General features: G+C 46.9%; 2 long non-coding RNA genes across 2 annotated transcripts; one reads left to right on the top strand and one right to left on the bottom strand.

Moving 5' to 3' along the window:
• Nucleotides 1-4,427: 4,427 nt before the first annotated feature.
• LOC100830523 lies at nt 4,428-5,410 on the bottom strand. The gene is made up of 4 exons (XR_731467.3): nt 5,321-5,410; nt 5,129-5,233; nt 4,891-4,953; nt 4,428-4,759 (listed from the first exon to the last, which is right to left on the bottom strand). It is a non-coding gene; the product is annotated as an uncharacterized LOC100830523 (long non-coding RNA).
• Nucleotides 5,411-8,159: 2,749 nt separating this feature from the next.
• Nucleotides 8,160-9,064, top strand: LOC106866439. Its single transcript, XR_001406800.2, has 2 exons — nt 8,160-8,565; nt 8,661-9,064. It is a non-coding gene; the product is annotated as an uncharacterized LOC106866439 (long non-coding RNA).
• The last annotated feature ends 660 nt before the right edge of the window (nt 9,065-9,724 follow it).

The following is a 9,724-nucleotide window of genomic DNA, read 5'->3' as shown; positions in this document are numbered from 1 at the left end:
CTCCGCCTCAGGAATGGAGTAGGAGAGACTGGAGAAGCGGTTGATGAAGCTCTGCAATGTCTCCCCTGGCTTCTGCACCACGGTGTGCAGCTCCGCCATCGTTCCCGGGCGCTTGTAGCCGCCCTGGAACGCACTGACAAAATGCTCGCGCAAATCATCCCACGAGGAGATGGATCCTGCCGGCAAGTTGAGAACCAAGTTCTCGCCGATCCTTTCAGGACCATGGGAACCAGTTGGCCCTAACCTTCTCGTCGGCACCCACGGAGTTCATGCCCATCGAGTAGGTTAGGAGGAAATCCTTGGGGTTCGTGGTCCCGTCGTACATCCAGAGCGTTGGCGGGGCTCGGAACTTGCGGGGCCACTCCACCTGCCGCAGTTCACGGGTGAACATGGGCCAACCATCGTCAGCCCCCCGGAGCACTTCGCCTTGGCCTCCGGGCTTGGCGCGGTCACGTGCAAGTTGGCGACGCCGCTCAAGGCGCTCACGTAGATCCTCTTGCTGACGTGCGTTGAGTATCCCCCGCACGTCCGCAGGCAGGACTGTTGATGACGAGTTGACGGAGTCGTCGCCGGGCACCCCACGCTCCGGGTGGGGGTTAGGGCTTGCACCAAGCCCCGCGACCGGGTCGGTGTCAGCCCTAGACTGGCCGCGCGATCCTCCTGACCGGCGGTTGGCTGCAGTGAGGAGGGCCGAGCTCCGCCGTCACGCCTCGTGCGTCGGTGTTCCCTGCGGCGGCTCGTAGCGCATGATGGCCTGAGCCGCCACGAGGGCTTCTGACCTAGTTCGGACAGGAGGTACCGCGTGCTCCTGCCCGACGCTGCCATCTGTGATGGCTCTGGTGCCTCGCGGATGATCCCGCGAGCCGAGGGAGTTGCTTGGGAAGCAACAGAAGGATGCTGAGATGGACGCGGTTCGTCGTTGGCCCGCGGCTGTTCCACGTGCGGCTCGTGAGCACGAGCGATGACTCGGCTATGACTGGCCCCAGCGCTAGGCTGCGGGGCTAGCTTGGGCCGGTCTCCAACGGAGCGCGGCGGAGGCGGAGGTAGTATCACTTGCTGCTGCTGCTGTACCCGGGCAGGCGCACGTCGTGCGACCGCGTCTTCGCCGTTGGGGCACCACGCGGCTCGATTTGAGAGTCGCCAGCCCGCTTAGGAGGCATAGCGACGAGTACTGTCGTCGGAGAAGGCGAAGCTGATGTAGTTGAAGACGATGGCACCGGCGGTCACCGGCGAGCTCTCCGCATGTGCCCCCTACCTGGTGCGCCAGATGTCGTAGCCCGGGGTTTAGACACCGAGGATGCTAGGCACCCCTTTTAGGTTCAGCAGTGGGCGATGGGGATCGCTCCGGCGATCGCCAGCGAGGCCAATGACGAGTGTTGCAATGTACAAGCCAGTTTACCCAGGTTCGGGCCACCGAAGGTGTAAAACCCTACGTCCTGCTTCTGAGTGTGTATTAGCCAATGAACAAGTGTTTACAGGTTGCCAGGGGAGTCCCTGGGCGCTCTCTTCCTTTCTGCTAAATGGCTACTTACTACTTCTGGACTAAATCTCTAGGGAACGTAACCCAGCTTGAGTCCAACCCTTTGACCAGTGGCCTCGGTCTTCCTTTTATAGTTAAGGGGATACCACAGGTGCCTTGGTCTGCATGGGGACGCGCTTTTGGACACGCGCCGAACAAAGACTCAAGGCAGCTTGCCTTTGCTGCGCTGGCATGCATGCACGGTAAAACGCACTATAGCTGGGGCGATACGTGCTCTAGATTCACTGCGAGCTACTCACTGTAGGTTGACTAGACAGAAAACCACCTCCCTGTCGGAGCATTTAATGCTCGACTTGTGCCACACTCCACGCTCCGACCAGCCTGCACTAGGCACCGGCCCTGTTGTAAGCGCCTGTGTCAGGAGACACCCTCCCCGGCAGGTGAGCTTCCCGGGGGGCGTCCTGATGGGGATCTTCACGCTGTCATCTGGGGTAACCCCTGGAACCCGGCTAGTCCTGCTCCAGGGCAGCCCCTTTCCCATGCTCCTGCCGGTCTGGTGGCTTCCCGGGCAGCTCGCACTGTGCTGCCAAGGGTGCCGTCCTTGCGGGGAGCAAGCGAGGCGACCCACGCGTTGAGCAACGGCGGTACCCCGAGTGCCACTGGTGCGACAATATCCAAGACCGGACGGGTGGATTTGGTTGCTGAATGCATTCATGCATGGCGTGGATGAGAGAAAGTGCATTCTATTTAATTAAAAAGTGTCAAGTTAATTCTTAAACTTTGAAAATGCAACTTTGGGTCCTAATCCTTTTTTAGTTGTTCATTCATTAAAGTCCTATTTAGGACCGCCAACGTGCATTTTCAAAGTTTAGGGACTAATATGGCATCTTTAAAATAGAAAATTAGGATCACTATTTTATTTTACACAAGAAAGAACAGGCTGGTATTATATCATCTACTCTGTCTATCCACAAATAAGTGTATTTCAGTTTTGTCCTAAGTCAAACATTTTTAGATTTGACCAACTTTTATTGAAAAGAATAACACATAAGCCATCAAGTTGGTATATTATGAAACTTCATTTCCACTCGTTACAGGCATGGAAGAAACTATTTTAGTAATATGGACAACCGGATAACATCGTACAATCTCAATATATGTAGCCGTATTTTTTCGAGGTATGTGAAACTCAATTGAAAAAGGAGATTAATTTAATTACTGCATATATATATATATATATTCCTTTTCCACCCTGTAAGTACGAATTAAATAATTTGGACGATCATGACACTGTTGGGGAGCTATTGTATATATACGAGTCCATTCTATTTACAATAGACTTAATTACAGTGATGTATACATCTATCTCCGTGAGTGTAACAATGTCATTGCATCGTACATATCTCGAATTTGACATAGCTTGCTTTTCCGGGATTTGCCAAGTCATGCGAATGGTTGTGGTGTATGCATGCATTGAGTTCAGACGTCCACGGATTATTGGAAAACAAATTCAATTTTTTTTTCGTCCAATGCACCATTGAGTTATGCTATTTGAACACGACAACACAAACATAGGAAAAATATTGTTTATTTCAGAGAGTATGCACATTCATATGACTTGTGTTTATGTCGTTTTAGTTGTAGTTAGTTTGAGCTTTATTTATACTACAGTTGTACTGTAATCAAGTGCCATAAAAAAATAGTTTGAGCTTTTGTTGTTCTCCTGTTTGTTGCCTGTAATTAACTGTTCTCTTTCGTCTCAAGTAATCAAAAACAGCGTTGTTGCTTTTTTTTCAAAATAAATAAATGAAAAGCACAAAAATGATTCTCCCTCCGTTTGCTGACGTTTGTACTAATCGAAGACACTTATTATGGATAGGATGGAGTACTACTCGCTCCAATCCTAAATTTAGAAGAGGGAGTATATAATTTGATTTCTAATATTAACTCTAGGTGTTAAACTGCTCAAAACGTCCTATGTGATAGTCCTCTGAAGGTGTAAAACATGATCGATCATGTATATCTCGCCAAAGATCGAGTCTAATCGTGTATATTTTGTCGGTCCTTCCATTCAATTAACATGTACTACTACAAGTCTTGCAACAGAGTTAATGTAGTACCTCTGGCTAGACAGGTATAGTAGATTTGGTAGTCCTCCCTTTCAAATTAACACATATTCTACGCAAACAGCTAGCTACGTACGTCTATACATATGGTATAGCTGTCATACATGCGGAAATATTCTTGATTGGACAAGCTGATGTAAGCGTGCATAGTAGTTTTTTCATTGGTAGTCCACGTCGCAATAAAATTTACGTGTTGTAGACTTTGTACTGTATATGGCAAGTAGGCCACGGGCCGCCATTTTCGTCAGAGGTCGTTTTCCTTTGCCGTAGGCCTTTGCATATGTTTCTCGTAAGCCTAAGCTCGACTTTGCCATTGGCCTTGGCTTTGTCTTGTGGTTTCGAGAGGAGAGCAGTCAACACTCTTAGGTCTTTGCCGAGGGCCTGACACATAAATTAAACACAACAAATAACTTAATTAATTATTGGTGACGAAATAGGGACGGTGAGGAGTCGTGGGCTCGTGGCCAGGCCTGGTTAATTTGGAGTTTTTGTTTTGGGGGAGAAATGGTCGTTTGATGGAGAATGAAGGCAGTGGAGCTGCTCGGTCGGTCGCTCCAGCCGAGCGATGTTTACAGGAGATAGTAACACATGATAAATTATGGAAACCCATTCCTCCGGCCTTTCTTAATCAGTAGCACATGCCCTTGATTAGTCAAGTCAAGTCTAGCTGCTCCGCCGATGACGTACGTAGGGCTCGTGTTTGTTAGTTACAGTACTCGTTAACGTATTCAATTGGAAGTATCCAAGAACTGCGCCTTTGGACTGAAGCTAAATTAACTTCACTCGTTAACGCGCATGCGTGTTCAGTAAGGAAATAAACATTGGATAGATCGAATATTTATTCAATACAATTTCCATTACATGTTGACGAATACAACAATATATGTATAGAAAAATATTAACAGCATGAAACAAATGAGATACTTGATTCTTTTCTAGCTACGTCTGTATCTACTTTTGCTGATTACACACCCTTCATATACATACGAATATTCTCGAACACTACGGACGCGGTAGTATTTTCTTTTGTGAAAATATACGTGCATGGTAGTAATCGACAGACAAACTGATACGATGGTTTTCTTGGCCAAGGCCTACGTAGACTCGCGATCATCCAGCACTTAGATGTACCCCTACTTGGTTGTGCCCTTGCCTGAAAAGAAGGGAATTTTTCAGCGTTTTGGTTTGTTTATCATGCACAATTAATTATAATTCGACCTATGTAAAAATCCGTTAACATGAATGATGAACAGAGATTGGCAGTATATACTTGTGTTGACTCACTTTTTGCTGGTCCTGTGGTCTGACCACCACTAGGTTGGGGCACAGGAGCTATCAACCCTTTTTCTTTACGAACCGCACGGATGCAAAAGGTGTCCACAAAAGGTAGAACGAATCATGAGAGACCACAACCGTTGGAGACAAAGAAGGAAAGGTGAAATCGACCGAGAGTTGCCCATGCATGCATGGGCGTACGTATATATGAGACCTAATCTAATTAAGTGATAAATAAGCTGTGTACCAGCAGTTGTAGACGACGGCGCCGGCTTCTTCCCGGCCTCCGACGCACTATACGCTGGATTGGGACCAGGTGGCCTTGGAAGTGCAGGCACAGGCCTATTCATCCCTGCATGTATGGACGACGATCATCAGCTTTGTGTACTTGATACACATATATGCGCATGCAAACTGATATGTGCGGTAGCTCGCTCACCCTTCGCCATGTCCAGTCTTGGAGAGCCTTCGATCGTGTTAATTTGGGCGTCTTAGCTAGCTAGCACAGCTAGTTTTGAGTTGCTGCTAAATGTTTGATGAATTAATGTGGCCATGTGGGGGTTTATATAGGAATACCGGATATGTACGTAGGGAACAGACAGCAAGATTCCTGGACATTTCATCGGTTTGAATCGACCATATAGTCTGTTGATGAAATGTATTTATTTATTGTTTTGTTTCCTAAAAAAATGTGCAGGTTGTGTTCATCTATTCACTCCTACGACGAAGAAAGTCCGGTGTAACTGGGTCTTCCGACGAATTAATTAACTGTGTTTTCCTGGATCTTCCCTACCAAGAAATTAGGTCAAAACATACACATTTAACTGTAATTCAAATCCTTGAAGACACTGTATCCCAAATTGCAATCTGGAAATAAGTCCTCTCAACATGACAAAACATATATACATACGTTTCCTAACTAAGGGCGGTGCACTTTCCAGCACCTTTCCCCCAGAACCCCTGTCTGTCTGATGTTCAACTAATGTTATAGCTAGATCTTGTTGACAGATCCTTTGCTCTAGAAAATGGTATGCATTGTACAGATGGTTAACACAATGTAGGTTAGTTCTCCAAGTCGTAAGCGTGTGGAATTTGGGGCCATATACGTGTTCATTATGAATTAGCTAGGCTGAGCATTAATAAAAATTATGCATCGTTTTGAGAAGAAGCACCTGAACTACACAGGTACAGCCATGGCTTGTCCGACGTACTAGTGGACAAGCTAGTGTTCAACAGTTCGTACAGCATGAAAATCAACCATTTTATTTACTTCAATATACATTGCAATCGATAACGCGGGGCCGCTAATTAACATGTCGTTTGAGACCAAGAAGCTGTTTTTCAATAAGAATTTCGGCTGAACTTTCTAACAATTTTCTGTGTGGATCGATGAGTGTCACTCGCTCCTTACTCAGTGGCTCTGCTACGTGCCACATGTGGAAACAAACACTGTACTGCAGTACTGCGTGCATGTCGTCGTACTACTTGTTGCGAAACATGCATGCATGAAATTTCTTAGAGGCCTCCATGTATATAGGTAGCTTGACGGTGTATGTAAGATACGCGTCCAAGAATTTGTACACGCGGCCGGTGGACGCCGTAATACTCCGGCCGGTTGGATCTTTGGTTTTCCTAGAATTTACGCATTCATCGATCGATCGTACTAAATGTTTAATTATGTGCCTGAATATATGATGTGTTCCTGTCATGGTTGGCCTAAAAAAAGAGAGAATTTAGAGATAGGAGCAAAAATGACACTTAGTTAAACAAAGAAAAGTTAATATTCAGCAAGTATAGTAGAATTACATATACACATGTACTCCCTTAGTTTCATATTAAGTGACATTATAGTACATGTATCTAGACGCTTTTTGTGTACAGATACATCCATATTTATGCAAATTTGAGTCACTTAATATGACAGAGGGAGTACGAAATAGACAACAAAATTCCTGGAAATTTCATCGGTTTGAATTAATCGACCATATAGTCTGTTGAAGCAATGTATTTATTTATCGTTTTGTTTCCTAAAAAATGTGCAGGTTGTGTTCATCTATTCACTCCCTCGTACGAAGAAAGTCCCGTGTTACTGGATCTTCCGACCAATTAACTGTGTTTTCCTGGATCTTCCCTACCAAGAAAATAGGTCAAAACATACACATTGAACAGTAATTCAAATCCTTGAAGACACTGTATCCCATATTTAACTAAGGGCAGTGCACTTTCCAGCACCTTTCCCGCAGAAACCCTGTCTGTCTGATGTTCAACTAATGTTATAGATCTTGTTGACAGATCCTTTCCTCCAGAAAACGGCATGAATTGTACAGATGGTTAACACAATGTAGGTTAGTATTATCTCCAAGTCGTAAGCGTGTGGAATTTGGGCATGATACGTGTTAGCTATCAACAGATCGATAAAAATTGTCCATCATTTTGAGAAGAAACACCTGACCTACAGCCAGTTTGTACCACGTACTATAACGGACAAGCTAGTGTTCAACGGTTTGTACGGTCACTGCTACAAAACAGTGCATATGTGACCAGCCCGTCGCTGATGACCATCATTAGTAACTGGCCTACCTTGGGTCATCAGCGACGGTCGCGTGCTCGTCCACCACTGATGACCCCTCATCAGTGACGGGCGTGGTATGCCCGCCACTGATGACCACTCATCAGTGACGGGTACGCAGGGCCCGTCACTGATGAAGGGTCATCAGTGACGGGCGCGTGAGGTCCGTCACTAATGGTTTAATGTGAAAAATAGCAAAATTCACACAAACACACATTAGTGGCGGTCACTTCATTTAGGCCCGCAACTGATGACTAATTCATAAAAAATCATAAAAATGTGATTCTTTTTGTTGAAGTCTTATTTTTTCTCGCTTAACATGATGGAACAATAATATCATATTTTAGCATTTGAAAAATGAAATGTAGTACAAACTTGTTATTTTGCACACTTGAAGTTTATGGTTTTATGCCAAATGACAAAAGTATGGTTCCAAAATGAGATATTTTGTTAAGCAACTTGCAATTAACATGGTTCCAAATGAAACCTATCCATTTTTCACATAAAGTAGACCGTATTTATAATTTATAGACCAACATAGTTATCTAAAATACTTTACATTGTATGAAATATGGAAAATACAAAAAAAATTGTCTGGCCTCAGCACTGTCGGGCCTCACAGTTATACCTGCCAGTGATGTCATTTTTTGGGCCGGCCAACCCATCTGAGGCCAAAAAAGCCTGGCCTATAAAACCTCCTCGGCTCACCCTAACCCCCACCTTCTCTTCTCTCTCTCCCATTCCCTTCATCCCTCCGGCCGCCACCTCTTTCCCCCCTCCCGATCAATCTCTCCACCTCGTCCCTCTCTCTGCTCTCCCATTGTACCTCCACCTCGCACGCCCCTCTCTCTGCTCTCCCTCTCCTCTCCGCGAGCCCGCCGCCACCCTCACCATGGCGTCGTCCCCCACCGCCAGCAGCCGGGATCCGGCCTCCCTCGCACAGCAGTGGCGGGCCTCACAGTTGCATCCCAGCGGGATCCGGCCTCCCCTGCCCCTCGCCACCCGCCAGCCGCCGGATATCAAGTACGGCGCCGCCTACCCCGACCGGCCCGCGCGCCGCTTGACCTGACCCCGCGCACGCGCCGTCGGGTCCCGCGCCCCCGATTCCTCTCCCGGTTAGTTTCGATCGGTTCTCTCTCTACCTCTCCGGATTTCTGTTTTCTCGATCTGTTTTCTCTCTCAATCTCTCGATCTATTTTCTCTCTCACAGCTCGCGGGTAGAGAGGAGGAGCTTGCCGCTGCCGTCGTGGAGACGCTGGGCTGTCGCTGCTTGACGAGGATTCCGTGTGGAGCTGACGCTGGACTGCCGTGCCGTGGGTTCGGTGCGTGGCCATGGAGGGCGGCACGCCGGTTCTCGATTTTGTGGTTTTAGGTTTCTGTTTATGTGATTCGTTTCTGTGGTGAGATGTGTAATCCTGTGAGTTTCCGTTTTGTGATTTGTGAATTGTTGAATGGACGACCAAAATTTGCAGGCCCGTGGCCTGTTTTAACGAAAATGTTATCAGTGGCGGGCGCAAAATGTAACCGACAGCGATAGGTGCATCATTACTAAGGGGCGTAGCACCCACCAGTGATGTACCACGTCACTGGCAACAAGTTTGTAACTGACGGCCCGCCCGTCACTGATGTGCCTTTTTATAGTAGGGAGTACGCAAAATCAACCATCTTTACCTTAACGTAGTAATTAATCAAGCCGGGACGCTAACTAAATATGCATGTCGTTGGAGAAGATCAGCGCCGTGTTAATTTGTCAGTTAGAAAATTCGGTTGTGGAGTACTTCCTCCGTCCCATATTAAGTGACTTTCTATTATATGTATCTTACATTCATATTTGCACAATTTTGAGCCACTTAATATGGTACTGAGACGGAGGGGGTACTACGTTCTAACATTTTTCTGTGGCGATTGATAAGTCAGCACTACTACAAAACGGTCTATATGTCATGGCACATCAGTAACGGGTCTGGCGCGACCGTTACTGATGATTAACATCAGTGTCGGTCGCTGTCGCGACCGTTACAGATGAACAGATCGGGGTCTGCCCGTCCCCGCCCAGCCATACATCAGTGACGGTCGCGCGAGGCGACCGTCACTGATGTACCATCATACCTCGCGAAAGACATCAGTGGCGGTCGATTAGATGTACCACACATCAGTAACGGTCTCCCTAACATGCCCGTCACTGATGTGTGGTACATATCAGTAACGGGCGGCCTCGGCCTGACCGTTACTAATGTGTGATACATCAGTAACGGGCCAAACTAAAGTGACCGT

This window comes from Brachypodium distachyon, chromosome 3 (assembly GCF_000005505.3).
Source record: "Brachypodium distachyon strain Bd21 chromosome 3, Brachypodium_distachyon_v3.0, whole genome shotgun sequence".
Classification (NCBI taxonomy): domain Eukaryota; kingdom Viridiplantae; phylum Streptophyta; class Magnoliopsida; order Poales; family Poaceae; genus Brachypodium; species Brachypodium distachyon.
This window is presented reverse-complemented; position numbering and strand designations above follow the sequence as displayed.